Source organism: Thalassophryne amazonica, chromosome 9, assembly GCF_902500255.1.
Source record: "Thalassophryne amazonica chromosome 9, fThaAma1.1, whole genome shotgun sequence".
Taxonomy (NCBI): domain Eukaryota; kingdom Metazoa; phylum Chordata; class Actinopteri; order Batrachoidiformes; family Batrachoididae; genus Thalassophryne; species Thalassophryne amazonica.
The window spans coordinates 75,085,973-75,104,214 of NC_047111.1; the positions used below are offsets into that span (position 1 = coordinate 75,085,973).

Consider the following 18,242-nt stretch of genomic DNA (forward strand, 5'->3'; position numbering starts at 1 on the left):
TTACGGTAATGGGACCTGGTAATGCAGCTGTTTCAGCAACCCAATGAGTGCTCACACAAGTCTGAACTCACTCTGACTGAATGTCAGTGGAGCAGTTAGGTGTGTGTGCAGAGTGGAGGACACACACACACACACACACACACACACACACACACACACACACACACACACACACACACACACACACACACTAGCACAGAATATGATATAGACTAATCAGAAAACAGAAAATCTTGAGGCATTTGAGTAAAAGTTGGTACCATCACTTTTTAAGATAATTTCTGTATGCTGATTCTGATTAAATATGTTACTAAGCCATATTTTGAGGATAAATGCCAGAAAAACTGAAAACAAAATACTCACCAATTATGCACTAATTATACACTCAACAAAAATATAACGCAACACTTTTGGTTTTGCTCACAAACCAGTCTAAATCTGTGATAGTGAGCACTTCTCCTTTGCTGAGATAATCCATCCCACCTCACCAGGTGTGCCATACCAAGATGCTGATTATGACACCATGATTAGTGCACAGGTGTGCCTTAGACTGCCCACAATAAAAGGCCACTCTGAAAGGTGCAGTTTTGTTTTATTGGGGGGGGGGATACCAGTCAGTATCTGGTGTGACCACCATTTGCCTCATGCAGTGCAACACATCTCCTTCACATAGAGTTGATCAGGTTGTCAATTGTGGCCTGTGGAATGTTGGTCCACTCCTCTTCAATGGCTGTGCGAAGTTGCTGGATATTGGCAGGAACTGGTACACGCTGTCGTATACGCCGGTCCAGAGCATCCCAAACATGCTCAATGGGTGGACATGTCCGGTGAGTATGCCGGCCATGCAAGAACTGGGACTTTCAGCTCCAAGAATTGTGTACAGACTCCTCGCAACATGGGGCCGTGCATTATCCTGCTGCAACATGAGGTGATGTTCTTGGATGTATGGCACAACAGTGGGCCTCAGGATCTCCGTCACGGTATCACTGTGCATTCAAAATGCCATCAATAAAAGGCAACAGATGCCTGCTCATACCATAACCTCACCGCCACCATGGGCCACTCGATCCACAACATTGACATCAGAAAAACCGCTCACCCACACGACGCCACCACACGCTGTCTGCCATCTGCCCTGACCAGTGGGAACCGGGATTCATCCGTGAAGAGAAACACCTCTCCAATGTGCCAAACGCCAGCGAATGTGAACATTTGCCACTCAAGTCGGTTACAACGACGAACTGAAGTCAGGTCGAGACCCCGATGAGGACGACGAGCATGCAAGATGAGCTTCCCTGAGACAGTTTCTGCAGTTGTGCAGAAATTCTTGGTTATGCAAACCGATTGTTTCAGCAGCTGTCCGAGTGGCTGGTCTTCAGACGATCTTGGAGGTGAACATGCGGATGTGGAGGTCCAGGGCTGGTGTGGTTACACTGGTCTGTGGTTATGAGGCTGGTTGGATGTACTGCCAAATTCTCTGAAACGCCTTTGGAGATGGCTTTATGGTAGAGAAATGAACATTCAATACACGAGCAACAGCTCTGGTTGACATTCTGCTGTCAGCATGCCAATTGCACGCTCCTCAAATCTTGCAACAGTTTGCAACAGACAATGCAAACAGCATTGTGCTGTGTGATAAAACTGCACCTTTCAGAGTGGCCTTTTATTGTGGGCAGTCTAAGGCACACTGTGCACTGATCATGGTGTCTAATCAGCATCTTGATATCAATCAAATCAATCAACTTTTTCTTATATAGCGCCGATCACAACAAACAGTCTGCCCACCAAGGCGCTCCATATTGCAAGGCAAGGCCATACAATAACCATGAAAAACCCCAACGGTCAAAACGACCCCCTATGAGCAAGCACTTGGCCACAGTGGGAAGGAAAACTCCCTTTTTAACAGGAAGAAACCTCCAGCAGAACCAGGCTCAGGGAGGGGCAGTCTTCTGCTGAGACTGGTATGGCACACCTGTGAGGTGGGATGGATTATCTCAACAAAGGAGAAGTGCTCACTATCACAGATTTAGACTGGTTTGTGAACAATATTTGAGGGAAATGGTGATATTGTGTATGTGGAAAAATTTTAGATCTTTGAGTTCATCTCATACAAAATGGGAGCAAAACCAAAAATGTTGCGTTTATATTTTGTTGAGTGTAGGTAGACAAGTGATAGTGAAATTACAGATACCACTTCTTCCATCATACATGCATCAGAAGTTCAGTCAAGTTGATTGAGATATGAGCCAGTAATGGGCTAAATGCAAGAGGCAAAAAAGGGGGGAGGCATTATGGGGATTCCAACGACAACATCAGCTCTCAGTAGATGGGGCACGTTCTTACAACATGAGAGCCCATATTGCTGCCAACACTAGAGATATGTTGTATCTTGGACTGGATCATCAAATCATCCAACAATGAATTGACCAAAGCCAGAAAACAGCAAGACAATGCAGATGAATCTGCCACTTTGGATGCACTGAAACATTTGAATGTTTTTCAGTGATGATGCATACATCACACTTCTGCATAGGATTGCCACAAAAGCTTTGGCTACAACTGATATCCAGCAGTCACTGTTGAATGCTGAATCAAATGGCAAAGACCTGCTTGCCAGTCTTCTTGACACACACGGATGACCCGGCACATGAAGCTGGAAAACCTGTAAACCTTCCAATGTTTTACAGCATGAGCCCTTTTATGGATTTTCGACCAGCTATAATCATTTTTTTTTGACAGGTATATGTATACTTGGAGTAGAAAAGAAGCGGTGGATAACTTTTAAGTTATAGAAGGTGGAGTGGCTCCTTTTTTAAAAACAGGTGAGAACAAGCTCCAGTTTTTTGGATAGGAGCCTGAACCAGAGCAGTGCCAAATTGGAGGAGCCATGAAAATGCGTTACAGGTGAACTTTTTTTAAGAAATCTATATCATTAAATACATTCATATTGTTGTCATTGCTTTGGGTGGATGGCTGACCTCCTCAAAATGAACATTGCCAGTGTTTATTTCTTCTCAGCTCGTCCAACAACTCAGATGAGCCTGTCCACCGCCCACTCTGGTGGCTCGCTTATCCAATGTGAAACACCTGTTGCCACCTGTGTATCTGCCAATGGAAACCGGCCTGGTACCATCAGGTTTGTAAGTGTGATTTGGAGGCGGACATTCCCAAATTTAAGAAAGCTGTAGCCTATCCAAACCTTTAATGACTATTTTTGATTGGCATGAGACTAAAATGAAGCATTTTTTACATGTACTATATTAATGTAGGTCAGATAGTAGGGGTGGTGGCCAAGTGTGCATGCTCCACTCGCAGAAGGTTCCCGGTTTCAATCCAATGCAGCACAGGTCCGAGTGCATCTGGATGTTGATTGGCCTAAGTTTTACACCAGATACCCTATGTGACGCAACTTCCCATTGCATAGAGAGATCGAGCAAGGGTGGCCTTGAACCAGGATCCTTCCACATTGGAACAAGGTGCACTTAAACCCCTTGGTCATGGCCCCTACTCATTGAATTAAAATGCCAATGCATTCGATAAGCTCTGCATAAACAAGTGATTACATAGAGACAATATAAAGTATCAATTTACACAAACTCCAAAGTGACAGAATGTACTACTTTTTTCGGGATAATTTAAATATTTCAGTGACTGATCGATCCGGACCGGACTCTGCCTCATTCCTCACCTGCGCAGTTATAGTAGCACATTGGACCACTTATTTAAACTCCCCCCCCCCCCCCCCACAACCCCCCCCCCCCCCCCCCCCGGTGAAATTTCCTACCACAATAATCTTATCACAGATTTTTTCAAGATAAACTGATTAATTTAATGTACTGACGTTATGATAATGAGAGTAAATGTTCACGTAACTTCCACTCCATTACAACCAAAAATAATTAATAAATAAAAGCCACCCTCTTTAGGTTGTAGTCACATTAAAGCTTTGTGCACATCTGTGCTGTGACCTCTGCTTTCCCTCGCTGATATGAGCAGGTGGGAGAGAGGGTGCCTGGAGAGAAGCAGCATTATAGAGGTACATGATACCCATGATGGGACGTTCACGGTGCAGAGGTGACTACGTTTTGGTGCCCAGCAGAGAAACCATCAGGAGAAACTCACATGTGTCACCACCTACAAAGACGAGGTGTTCACTGACAGTGTCACCCGGACATTCAGTGTGAGTCCTCCTCTTTTGATTCTTTGTCACCTATAATAAAGGCAAACAGCAGAGTGCTGTAACACTGTGTGACACAACAGAATGATATGATTGCTGCTTGCTTGGTTCAGATGAACCAGATGTTTGGTGGATGGTTTTGATGGAAACTGGTACCTGAACCGAGAGAACGTCCAGCTAATTTGCCAAGCAGATGCCAACCCAGCTGTTTCTCTCTATCAGTGGAGACTGTGAGTACCCAGGCATTTATGATTTTTACCCCTCACTACAGAGTGGGATAGGTATTGTCTCATTAATATAGCATATTCCATCCAGCTACAACATAAATTACTCAGCAGAATTACATTCAAGTTTGCCAAGTTTCTCAGTTGGTAGTAGTATAGAATGAGGTTGAAGAAGTGAATGGTTGCACACTGCTGAACTTTCAATGATTCCTAACTTATAGAAAGCAAGCTCATGTTGAGGATGTTGTCTACAAAATTGCCTTGTCGTATGTACTGACTTCACATAATTTCCTTTTTACCTTTTATTCCCCCTCAGACTGCTATAGCTGTGTGGGCACTGTCAGTATGTTCACTGTCCAGCTCTCTTCAGCACATTGGTTGCAAAAGGGACTGATGTTCAAAATATATTTGGCCAAGGTTGCCATCAAGACATATTTGTATTGGAGGTCAAAAACCAAGTGCTTGTGAGAGTAATAACATCTACTGTAGTAAAATTGGAATATACACTGCTTTTTTGACTGAAAAATAGGCAAGTTGAATTTTCCAGGACATGTTCTAGGCAAGTTAGCATCACAGAGTTTTGATTTTTTGTACCAATAGGTCTAACAAGATCACATGAATTTTTTTTAAACTCCTAAAATTGACCTTCTAAGCACAGGAACACTGTGGAAGGGACTAGAACAAGCAATCTGTAGACTGGGGTTTGATTACAGGTGTGTGCTTCAGACTACCTGTCTGTGTCCTTGCACAAGAAAATTAATCTGCTTTACCCCAGCCCACCCAGCTGAAAAGGTTTGCAAATGGCTGGGAATGTAGCCTGTGTTGGACAAACGTGCCATCCAGAGGTAGTCATAGATTCTCATCTGCTTCACACTACAGCACTACAGTATCCAGGGACAAGTACCAGGCCTGTGGGCTTCAGGTCTGGACTTATTACTGCTTGTTCTTCTTCTTATAGTAACAGCTGCTATACAAGTCTGGTTGTTACCAAATTACTACTTAGGTTAGGCAGCCTGACTCAAACAACTCTAATGATTTTTCAGTCAGAAGGCAAAGGTTGAGATAACTGGAAGTGGGTTTTCTATGCCACAAATTGCTTGTGAGCACACATTCCCATTCAACTGAATGGGAATGTGTGGGAACCTGTCTCTATATTTCCATACATTTGACAGAAATCAAGTGATTCAATCAACAAAAAAATATTTTTGATTGTTTGCTTTTGTGTTTTACATATAAATAGCTTTGTAAACAAATGATTATTGGCACAGGTTGAGGGTATTGTGCTCTGTCTGCCAATGCCCATTCTTGATGTATTCTGCAGGGTGAATGGGTCCATACCAAACAATGCTGAGGTACAAGACAATGTCCTTTCCTTTAATGGACCAGTCACACATGACCTGCAAGGTACATACGTGTGTTGATGCGACCAACAGCATTGGGACAAGATCGGCCTCTGTAGAGGTCAACGTTATAGGTATGGTTACCTGGAGTATTTGATGATAAAATTAAAGTCGTAGTCATGAGGTTTTGCTCATATTACTGTTGGTATTAAAGGAGAACTACGTATATTTGTTCAGGTTTTTGCTGTTTCATCTGGTTTTTTTTGGCGCATTCTTCTCACAGCGCCCCTCCTACAGCTTGGGAGTATATATGTCACAAAAGTGTTAAAAAAAAATCACTGTGGCCCCCTCCTTGCTCTCTGTATTTGTTTTACGTTATCCATATCAAGAAAGCGACCAATCCACGGAAATACACAGAAAACATCACTTAGCTCAGGTGAATTTCTCTTTCTCCCGTTCTCACTCTCTCTCTATCTCTCCACCTGTCTCGCTGCACTGCTCCCCCCACCACCCCACCCCACTTGTTTCTCTCTTTCTCTGTCTTCAAGGACATACATTCACCATCTGTGAGGAATATAACATCATGCTTTCATGATGACCTTGGCTCCAAATCTTCCCTCAGCAGCAGAAGTACAGGTCTGTCACGCTGTTTTTCACATTCAACTCATCTTTCAGCGCTGCTATTCCTAGAACAGTCCAACCAAGGTTGACCCTGTGTGTGACCCCTTTCACTCTGTCAACCTGTTTTCTCTTTCTCGCTTTCCCCCGACAGGCATTTTTTGTTTTGTGTGGTGTTTTTTTTGTTTTTGTTTTTTGTTTATTTTTGCTGGCTCTGTCATGATTATGAACAAGGCAAGAAATAAAGCCTTCGGTTGGTTTGTTCTTATAGCCATTAACTTAGCCCGGTTGTCTCTAAAGTTGCAAAAATTGATTTTCTGCTAGGCCCCCCTGGTGGGGGAGAGAGAGCCCCCCATTCTCTCCTAAGCAAGTCATTTAACCATTAAATTACTTCCAAACTTAATTAAGGATCAGTTACGTTGTTCTCCTTAATACTCTATAGTAATAACAAAATATGTACTGTTGAATGTTGATGTTTTAGCACTTATTGCACTTAAAAAATGACGTCAACATCTGTGGTTTTTTTTTTAATATTTGCTGGTTACCATTGTGTGTAGAAAAGCCCCTGCCTCAGACTGCAACAAGTGATGTCTCAGCGTAATTGCATTATTACTGGCCTGCTGGAGTGCTCATGGGAATTACTGTTACAGTCCTGGTGCTCAAATTAAGAAGTAGGAAAGACAGCTCCTCGTATGTAAACACTGTTTTCACAGAGTCTTTTGTATTTTTTTATTGTCAACGTCAGCATTAAGTTTATGACTTGTTCTTTTTGCTCAGCAATAATTCTCCGACAGAAAATGTCGCCACCTGTAAGGAAAAGACCGTCAGATGATATCCAGGTATCTGATTGTTGATTTGGAGCCATTTGAGATTTAATGGTAAATGGTAAAGGACTGCATTTATATAGCGCTTTTCCATCTGTATCAGACGCTCAAAGCGCTTTACAATAATGCCCTCACATCACGCCCGATGTCAGTCATTTAGACTTTAGGAGATTAGATTAAGATTAGATTTAGAGATTTAGATTTAGACTGATTGAGGCTTTAGACTTTGATTAATTACTGAAATTAGATCCATGTCAGGTTTCATAAGTGTTTGGGTTGTGACATAATTTTTGTATTTTGTGTCTGTAGACCCACCAGAATGGAGCTGAAATGAAACAATCAGGATGTGACTGTTAGTGTAGACTTAGACAAAAACATCACATCGCCATTGAGGAATTATAGCCATGTTTATACACAGTCACTCCATTTTCAGAGCCCATAAGTAATTGGACTAAGTAAATATAAGGACTCAACACTTTTACAGCCACTATTTCTTCAGTGAGTCAGAGGGATGGAATCATGCAATACAACACAGTACTGTTTGGTCAATTTGTGTAGACAGTTTTCAAAACCTAACTGAACGTATAAGAAAGACAGGAGGGAAGCCACACTGTAAAAAAATTCCAAGTTGACTCAACATTAAAATAATTTGTAACCCTCGCTGCCTTAAAATTTTGATTAAGGCTCGCAAATTAGTTTAGGTAATTTGAACTCACAACTTAGTGTCCTGTTGGTGTGGGCCGCCAGAAGAGGATGTACTGCTGGCCCCACCACCAAAGGCGCCCTGCCTGAAGTGCGGGCTTCAGGCATGAGAGGGCGCTGCCGCCACGGACACAGCCGGGAGTGACAGCTGTCATTCATTAATTCCTGACAGCTGTCACACATTCTACATCATCATCATCATCGCACTCCAGACGTCATCTCCACCTCATCGCCGAGATATCATACTTCATTGGAGGTAATATCCTCAGCCGTTTGTGTCTTTTGCAATATATCTGCATATTGTGAGTGTTTGCAGGAGTACCGGTTCCTTTTTCTGTGGAAGCTGAGTGAGTGCAGGACGGCACTCTTTTCCCCTGGGGAATCACTGCGGTACTCTGCAACATATTGAGTGAGAGGTGGAGGTGGCATTCCCACCGCTGTTGTTACTGGGTGTACACACACCCACACTTGACTGTCTTTGTTCTTCGCCAGCAGTACCAGATCCGACAGTCGGGGACGGTGATCACCTGGGAATTCGGGACTTGGCGGCTCCAGTTCTGTGGGGGCGGAAATCGTGTGGTTCCGGCTCTTCTCAGGACAGACGTCTTCTATCCTCGAGCCTGCCCACACGTCACCTTTGTAATTTGACTGTAATTATATTCTGAGATTGTCTGTATATTCGTTGTGCACGTTTCACAACATTAAATTGTTACCTTTTGGCTCATCTATTGACCGTTCATTTGCGCCCCCTGTTGTGGGTCCGTGTCACTACACTTTCACAACAGGATATCTCGGCCAGCGTCATGGACTCCGAGGGGCGTCACCCGGCTGTTGAACGACCAATGGGAGAGCAGGGAGCACAGGCGTCTGCAGGAGGCGTGATTGGTGAGCTACAGCACATTCTCACCGCCTTTACGGCTCGGTTAGATCAGATGACTGAGCAAAACATCCTCCTGAACCGCAGGGTGGAGGCTCTCTCCGCGCAGATGGCGGCGAGCGCTCAGGGCGCTGCTGCAGCTCCTCCTCCTGCCGACCCTGTGCAGAATATGAACGTTCCAGTGGTCGTTCAACAACCCCTCCCACCATCCCCTGAAGCATACATAAGCCCTCCTGAGCCGTACGGAGGTTGTGTGGAGACGTGCGCGGACTTTCTCATGCAGTGTTCGCTCGTCTTCGCACAACGTCCCGTCATGTACGCGTCAGATGCTAGTAAAATAGCTTATGTGATTGCTCTGCTTCGGGGTAAGGCACGCGCCTGGGCTACGGCGCTCTGGGAACAGAACTCACGGTTGTTATCAGCATACACTGGGTTTGTGGGGGAGTTCAGAACAGTGTTTGATCACCCTAACAGAGGAGAGACCGCTTCAACCGTGCTGCTGTCAATGAGACATGGACGCGAGAGCGCAGCCGCTTATGCAGTCAACTTCCGCATCGCGGCTGCGAGGTCCGGCTGGAATAACGTTGCGCTCCGCGCCGCCTTCATAAACGGACTGTCGTTGGTTCTGAAGGAGCAGCTGGTAGCTAAGGAGGAACCGCGGGATTTAGATGGGCTTATCGATCTCGTTATACGGTTAGACAATCGGTTGGAGGAACGCCGACGGGAGCGAGGCGAAGGACGTGACCGGATACGCGCCACCCCTCTCCCTTCCGGGTTCGAAAAGGCGCCGCCCTCCCCACGCTCCACAGCCACAGCGCTCTGTGGGGTAACAGCTCCCCCTGCTGACGTTGTTAGGGAAACGCACAGGGCCAAAATGAGGAGGCTGATCCGCGGGGTGTGTTTTCTCTGCAGCTCAAAGGAGCACATACAGAAAAACTGCCCCAAACGGCCAAAACGACAACACTCGCCCTTAGAGACTGGGCTAAGGGGGGGTCAAAACATTCAATTGAGACACACACAGATTGCCACACGACTCCCAGTCACAATCCTGAGTGGGGATTTAACTCTTCAAGCCCCAGCACTGGTGGACACGGGGTCAGAAGGGAATCTGCTAGACAGCAGATGGGCAAGGGAGGTAGGGCTCCCTCTGGTGGCGCTTCCTTCGCCATTGCAGGTTCGGGCACTAGATGGCACCCTCCTCCCTTTACTCACACACAAGACACAACCAGTAACTCTGGTGGTGTCTGGAAACCATCGGGAGGAGATTGAGTTTTTTGTAACTCCTTCTACCTCCCGCGTGATTTTGGGCTTCCCATGGATGTTGAAGCACAACCCCCGGATTGATTGGCCGTCTGGGGTGGTGGTTCAGTGGAGCGAAACCTGCCATTGGGTGTGTTTAGGATCTTCGGTTCCTCCCGGTTTACAGGCTAAGGAGGAGGTCAAAGTCCCTCCCAATCTGACGGCAGTGCCGGTTGAGTACCACGATCTTGCTGACGTCTTCAGCAAGGATCTGGCACTCACCCTTCCCCCGCACCGTCCGTACAATTGTGCCATTGATTTGGTTCCAGGCGCTGAGTTCCCGTCCAGCAGGCTGTACAACCTCTCACGACCTGAGCGCGAATCAATGGAGACCTACATCCGGGACTCATTAGCTGCCAGGCTGATCCGGAACTCCACCTCCCCGATGGGGGCAGGTTTCTTTTTTGTGGGCAAGAAAGATGGCGGACTCCGTCCATGCATTGATTACAGGGGGCTGAATGAGATTACGGTTCGCAATCGATACCCGTTGCCATTGTTGGATTCCATGTTCACCCCCCTGCATGGAGCCAAAATCTTTACTAAGCTGGATCTTAGAAATGCGTATCACCTGGTTCGGATCCGGAAGGGAGACGAATGGAAGACGGCATTTAACACCCCGTTAGGTCACTTTGAGTACCTGGTCATGCCGTTCGGCCTCACCAACGCCCCCGCGACGTTCCAAGCCTTGGTTAACGACGTCTTGCGGGACTTCCTGCACCGATTCGTCTTCGTATATCTGGACGATATTCTCATCTTTTCTCCGGATCCTGAGACCCATGTCCAGCATGTACGTCAGGTCCTGCAGCGGTTATTAGAGAACCGACTGTTTGTGAAGGGCAAGAAGTGCGAGTTTCACCGCACGTCTTTGTCCTTCCTGGGGTTTATCATCTCCTCTAACTCCGTCGCCCCTGATCCGGCCAAGGTTGCGGCGGTGAGAGATTGGCCCCAACCAACAAGCCGTCGGAAGCTGCAACAGTTCCTCGGCTTCGCTAATTTCTATCGGAGGTTCATTAAGGGCTACAGTCAGGTAGTTAGCCCCCTGACAGCCCTGACCTCTCCAAAAGTCCCCTTCACCTGGTCGGATCGGTGCGAAGCCGCGTTCAAGGAGTTGAAACGACGGTTCTCTACTGCGCCAGTTTTGGTGCAGCCCGACCCTAGCCGCCAGTTTCGTGGTTGAAGTTGGACGCCTCTGACTCAGGATAGGAGCCGTGCTGTCCCAGAGCGAGAGACCGATAAGGTTCTTCACCCGTGTGCCTACTTTCACGCAGGTTGACCCTGCAGAACGAACTATGACGTCGGCAACCGAGAACTCCTTGCGGTGAAAGAGGCTCTTGAGGAGTGGAGACACCTGTTGGAGGGAGCGTCTGTGCCTTTCACGGTTTTCAGACTGGACCATCGGAACCTGGAGTATATCAGGACCGCCAAGCGGCTGAACCCCAGCAAGCCCGCTGGTCACTGTTCTTTCGGGCGTTTTGACTTCCGGATCACCTATCGCCCCGGGACCAAGAACCAGAGGTCGGATGCCTTGTCCTGGGTACACGAAGAGGAGGTCAAAACTGCACTGTCGGATCCACCGGAACCCATCCTGCCGGAGTCCACTAGCGTGGCCACCCTCACCTGGGACGTGGAGAAGATCGTCCGGGAGGCCCTGGCACGGAGCCTGGACCCAGGTACAGGTCCGATGAACCGTTTATACTCCCACCAGAGGCCAGAGCTGCAGGTCTTGGACTTCTGTCACGGTTCCAAGCTCTCCTGTCATCCAGGGGTGCGAAGGACCGTGGCAGTTGTCCGGTAGCGCTTCTGGTGGGCGTCTATGGAGGCCGACGTCCAGGAGTATATCCAGGCCTGCACCACCTGTGCCAGGGGCAAGGCTGACCACAGGAAGGTCCAAGGACTACTCCAACCGCTTCCTGTGCCTCATCGCCCCTGGTCCCACATCGGCCTGGATTTCGTCATGGGCCTCCCGCCGTCCCAGGGCAACACCACCATCTTCACGATAGTGGACTGATTCTCCAAGGCGGCCCACTTCGTGGCCCTCCCGAAGCTCCAACAGCCCAGGAGACAGCAGACCTCCTGGTCCACCACGTTGTCCGTCTGCATGGGATACCCACCGACATCGTCTCAGATCGTGGTCCCCAGTTCTCCTCACACGTCTGGAGGAGGTTCTGCAGGGAACTGGGGGCCACCGTGAGCCTCTCGTCCGGGTACCATCCACAGATGAATGGACAGGCAGAGCGGGCCAACCATGAACTGGAACAGACCCTCCGCTGCATCACATCCGCACCCGGCAATAGGCCGAGAGGCCGGGAGTAACCATCTGGCCTGGATCGAGTATGCGCATAACAGCCAGGTGTCTTCTGCCACCGGCCTCTCCCCATTTGAGGTGTGTTTTGGGGTATCAGCCCCCGTTGTTCCCCGTGGTGGGGGGAGAGGTCGGTGTGCCCTCGGTCCAGCCCCCCTGCGGAAGTGCCGTCGGGTGTGGCGCTCTGCCCGTTCTGCCTGTTTTGAAGGCCCGGACGAGGGCGAAGACCCATGCAGACCGCCCGGCGATCCCCGGCCCCTGCTTACCAGCCCGGGCAGGAGGTGTGGCGGTCACGAAGGACATCCCCCTCCAAGTGGACTCCCCCAAGTTAAAGGACCGGTACATTGGACCTTTCAAGATCCTCAAAATCCTCAGTCCTGCCGCAGTGAAGCTCTGACTCCCAGCTTCACTGCGGATCCACCCGGTTTTTCATGTGTCCAGACTCAAGCCTCACCACACCTCATCCCTCTGTGCTCCCAGTCCGGCGCCGCCTCCTGCCCGGATCATTGACGGGGAGCCGGCTCCTGGACGTCCGTCGAATGGGCCGGGGGTTCCAGTACTTGGTGGACTGGGAAGGGTATGGACCCGAAGAACGCTCCTGGGTGAAGAGGAGCTTCATCCTGGACCCGGCCCTCCTGGCCGATTTCTACCGCAGACACCCGGACAAGCCTGGTCGGGCGCCAGGAGGGTCCTGTTGTGTGGGCCGCCAGAAGAGGATGTACTGCTGGCCCACCACCAAAGGGCGCCCTGTCTGAAGTGCGGGCTTCAGGCACGAGAGGGCGCTGCCGCCACGGACACAGCCGGGAGTGACAGCTGTCACTCATTAATTCCTGACAGCTGTCACACATTCTTCATCAGCGCACTCCATAAAGACCAGACGTCATCTCCACCTCATCGCCGAGATATCATACTTCATTGGAGGTAATATCCTCAGCCGTTTATGTCTTTTGCAATATATCTGTATATTGTGAGTGTTTGCAGGAGTACCGGTTCCTTTTTCTGTGGAAGCTGAGTGAGTGCAGGACGGCACTCTTTTCCCCTGAGGAATCACTGCGGTACTCTGCAACATATTGAGCGAGAGGTGGAGGTGGCACTCCCACCGCTGTTGCTACTGGGTGTACACACACCCACACTTGACTGTCTTTGTTCTTCGCCAGCAGTACCAGATCCGACAGTCAGGGACGGTGATCACCTGGGAATTCGGGACTTGGCGGCTCCAGTATTCACCAGGTTCTGTGGGGGCAGAAATCGTGTGGTTCCGGCTCTTCTCAGGACAGACGTCTTCTATCCTCGAGCCTGCCCACACGTCACCTTTGTAATTTGACTGTAATTATATTCTGAGATTGTCTGTATATTCGTTGTGCACGTTTCACAACATTAAATTGTTACCTTTTGGCTCATCTATTGACCGTTCATTTGCGCCCCCTGTTGTGGGTCCGTGTCACTACACTTTCACAACAGTGTCTCCAACTTTAAAGACCAAGTTCACATGACTTATTGCTTTGTTCTGGGAAGTCTCTTTTTTTTAGTCAAATAAACAAATATTTTTGTTCCATCAACAACAATACTCAAGTAATCTCAACTCACTTTTAAATCAGGCCAACAAGTTATATTCAAGTAATTTCAACTCACAACTAAGTGTCTCCAACTTTAAAGACCAAGTTCACATGACTTATTACTTTGTTCTGGGAACTTTATTTTTTTAGTCAAATAAACAAATATTTATGTTCCATCAGCAGCGATACTCAGTAATCTCAACTCACTTTTAAATCAGCTCACAAGGTATATCAAGTAATTTCAACTTAGTTGTGAGTTGAAATTACCTGAAATAATTTGCTAGCCTTAATCAAAATTTTAAGGCAGCGAGGTTACAAATTATTTTGTTAAGTCAACTTGGGATTTTTTTTTTTTTTTACAGCATGTATCAAAGGCTTACTCTTAACTGCAGCTGTCAGGGTTCGAATCTGACACAAATCCTGTGTTGAGAAAGGCCATCTTCAACTACTTTGTTTGAAAACAAAAGGCTACCAAGTAGCGCATAAAGTAAAACCAATCAATTTCTGAAACAATTTATTCAGTAAACATTCATTTCAAGTTATTCTTAAAACATCTTTTTAAATCATTAACATAACTAAAAACAAAACGACAGATTGTGTTGGGAAAGTGTAGTGACACGGACCCACAACAGGGGGCATAAATGAACGGACAATGGAGGAAGTCAAATATGAACACTTTACTGTTGTGAATAGCACAACTCAACACAGCAGATTACAGAATAGGTGCAAAAATCAATTAACAAAGGTGTCCGTGTGGGTAGGCTCGAGGATTAGAAGACGTCTGTCCTGAGAAGAACCGGAACCACACGATTTCCTCCGCCACCGAACCTGGAAAATACTGGAGCCGCCAAGTTCCGAGTCCCCAGGTGGCCACCGTCTCCGCGTGTCGGATCTGGTACTGCTGGCGAAGAACAGAAACAATCAGATGTGGGTGTGTGAACACCCAGTAACACTTATGGTGGTTATTCCACCTCCACCTCTAACACAGGAAGAGACTGAGGGCTACTTAGGTTGGACGTGCGTCACTCGTCACGTCTCCCCACACTTAGCGTCCCGTTGTCAGTAGGCTCCTCAGGAACTCCTGCAACAACTCAGAGAATTATGAATCCTTTAGAACAACAACGGCTGAGAATATTACCTCCGTAGGTAGATGATATCTCGGCAACGAGGTGGAGATGACGTCCGGTCTTTATGGAGTGAGATGATGTAGAGTAGATGGGTGAAAGCTGTCAAGAGATAATGAGTGACAGCTGTCACCCCCGGCTGTGTCTGTGGCGGCAGCGCCCTCTCATGCCTGAAGCCCACACTTCAGGCAGGGCGCCCTCTGGTGGTGGGCCAGCAGTACCTCCTCTTCTGGTGGCCCACACAACAGATTGTCTCTTACCACGTGTCAGTGTGTGGGTTGGGGATACACAGAGAGGGACCATCACAAGCAGCAAGAGCACTTGACTGCCATTCATTCTAAATGGACAGTGGCATTATAGAGCACCTTGGCGCCCAGCGCCCTACGATGCCAGCGTCCATTGAGAATGAATGGCAGCCAATTGCTCTTGCTGCTCATTACGGTCCCTGTCTGCATGTACAGTTACTGAGGCTGTGTGTGTGTGTGTGTGTGTGTGTGTGTGTGTGTGTGTGTGTGTGTGTGTGTGTGTGTGTGTGTGTGTGTGTGTGTGTGCGTGCGTGCGTGTGTGTGTGTGTGTGTGTGCCTGTAACTCCAGCATAAAACAAAACTTTGCACAAAACTAAAACTTTTCTTTCACATTTCTTGTACTTGTAATTCTTTTAAAATGTACTGGAAACAGGTATGGCTTAACTAATGTGGAAATAGGTGGCTACTTTGTTGTGCAGAACATCTGTGTGTGTCATATATGTAAACAGGACACTGAAAACATTCAACAAATAGTGTTAGAATACAAATGACAGGGCAGAACATCTCTACACTGTGTGCTGAAGCAATTTGTTGCGCAGTCCATGAGCCCGAGCAGAGCAGGTGCTTCCCCCAATGTCCATGATTACCTTCTGAATGACCTCGAAGGTGTACTTCAGTCCCTTAGGATAATCAATGTTGACGCAGTAAAGTAGTCCAATCAGCATCGCAAAGCCATTTGGTACATCTGCAACTCGCGCAAAACTGCGCTCCTCCAGGATTACTGCAACATCCACATTGTTCTGGGCTGTCATCTCTGCATTTTGCTCTGTGATGATCAGTAGGCCAACATCCACTCCTTTTATCGCTGCTGGTGCCTCCATGGAGTCAGTGGTCTGAAGTGTAGCAGAACACAATGTGTATGTTGTATTATGCGTTCAAAAGGATTCCATTTGTTGATGGTGTAGTTCTGCAGAGTGCAGAGATAAAATTCTCTCCTTCAATCCACCATGAGGCAAAGAAAATTTGCAATGCTGGATTACGGCAGTGGACGCATGGAGTGGATGTAGGCACGGGTTGACAAAGGGGATTGTGCAGGGGCGGTGTTCTGAGCATGTGCGAAACCTGCCAACTTATTGGACAAGTTGGCCAATCACATATTTCTCGTTGAATGGATCAAAACTTAACATTTCTAGTTGTCTCAACTTTTTGGCAAAATTTAGTTGACCTGAATCAAAAAAATAAGTTAAAGGAACTAAAAGCAAAAAAATTTTTTTACAGTGCACCAAGACACTCATGATAGTGCTGGAAGATTTATACACTTCTGTGGATGTGATTAGAGAAAGTGGTGAAACTGCAACTTTTGTCTGTTGCTGCATTACCATCAGCTTCCTGGTGGAGTGAAGTAAAAATAACTTTAACACAAGAAAGCAGATAAAATCTGGGCTTGAGCCTTGACTAATCACTAGTAATCTGTCCAATTACTTATGGGCTCTGAAAATGGAGAGTGTACATAAAATGGCTGTAATTCCTAAATGGTAAATGCAATGCTTAATCTGAAAGTCTACACTGAGAACACAAAGTAAAAAAAAAAAAAAGTATCACTATCCAAATACTTATGGACCTGTGTGTGTGTGTGTGTGTGTATGGCGGTAAGTATGTGCACATGTACTACACACTTTAGTCCCAGTAGCGTTGCTTTTCAGTCATGTTGATAATCTCCCCACAGCACTCAGGCAGGTTTTATGAGGAGCTTCCAAACACAGCAGATTACGTGAGCTACAGACTGGCCTGTAACAAAGAGGACTACCCGGAACCCTATTCCCCTCCCATCAACCCCCCTCTCAGCTTTCTGCCCCAGCACCCCTACCACCCCTCACAGCCCAGTGCTGCTGCAGCTTCCTCAAAGAACACGTTCTCTCCTTCTTCACACGCCACTGCCATCTTTAAGTACCCTTCAGCGCCGGGCCTGTCTGTTCCTCCTTTAGGAGTTGTGCCGTACACTTTCCCCAAAGAGCAGTACGTGTGAATCCAGACCTCCTTACAAACTCAAACCCCACCACGGAGCTCAAGCGACTCGAGTCCAGGACCAAGAGGGGGATGACAAGTCGGACACAGCTGGACGTGGTTCTGGGGGGGGGGGGTCAAAAAAAGATGTAGAGTTTGGATCAAACTCAGAATCGAGCTCCATTTTAAAGCCGTTTCTTGTATTTGTTGTGTTATTTGTTGTGCATTTGTTCTTTAAAAGGTAATATTGTTGGACCACCATTTGAAGTAAAGGTCGGGTTAAAGTTGTTTTTTGTGTAAATAAAGCTGGAATTGTTTTATACTGGATGAGTAGATTATATGGCTTCTGGGTGGATGGGATTATCTGTTGTGGGTGACCCCATTTTTAATCCTTTATTGTTTGATTTTGTAAAATAAATCAATAAATAATGACTTTTTTAACCCCTTATGCACAGTGTTTTTCTCTCACATCATATATGCTCACCAATCCTGACTGATAATTTTCATGCACCTGTTTTATTTTTATTTATTCATTATTATTATTATTATTATTATTTGTCTTTCATTCATTTTCTATATCCGCTTACTCTAGTCACGGGTCATGTGCAGGGCTGATCCCAGCACCCATGTGGGGGGGGGTACACCCTGGACACGAGGCCGGCCTATCGCACGGCCACATATAGACAGACAAACACATTCACACCTGCATGCACATCTACGGCCAATTTTTACTCACCAATTCACCTAACCGGCATGTTTTAGAAATTGGGAGGAAACTGGAGCAACCAGAGGGAACCCACATGAACACGGGGAGAACATGCAAACTCCACACAGAAAGGCCCAGGTGGGAAGTGAGATCACACAACCCATGACCTTTTTGATGTGAGGCAACAGTGCTAACCACTAGCCACCATTCAATTCAATTCAATTCAATCAATTTTTTTATATAG

The 18,242-nt window shown here is 47.1% G+C and overlaps 1 pseudogene; it reads left to right on the forward strand.

Moving 5' to 3' along the window:
* The window catches only part of LOC117517960, a 139,774-nt pseudogene extending 121,985 nt beyond the window's left edge, over positions 1-17,789 (forward strand).
* The last annotated feature ends 453 nt before the right edge of the window (positions 17,790-18,242 follow it).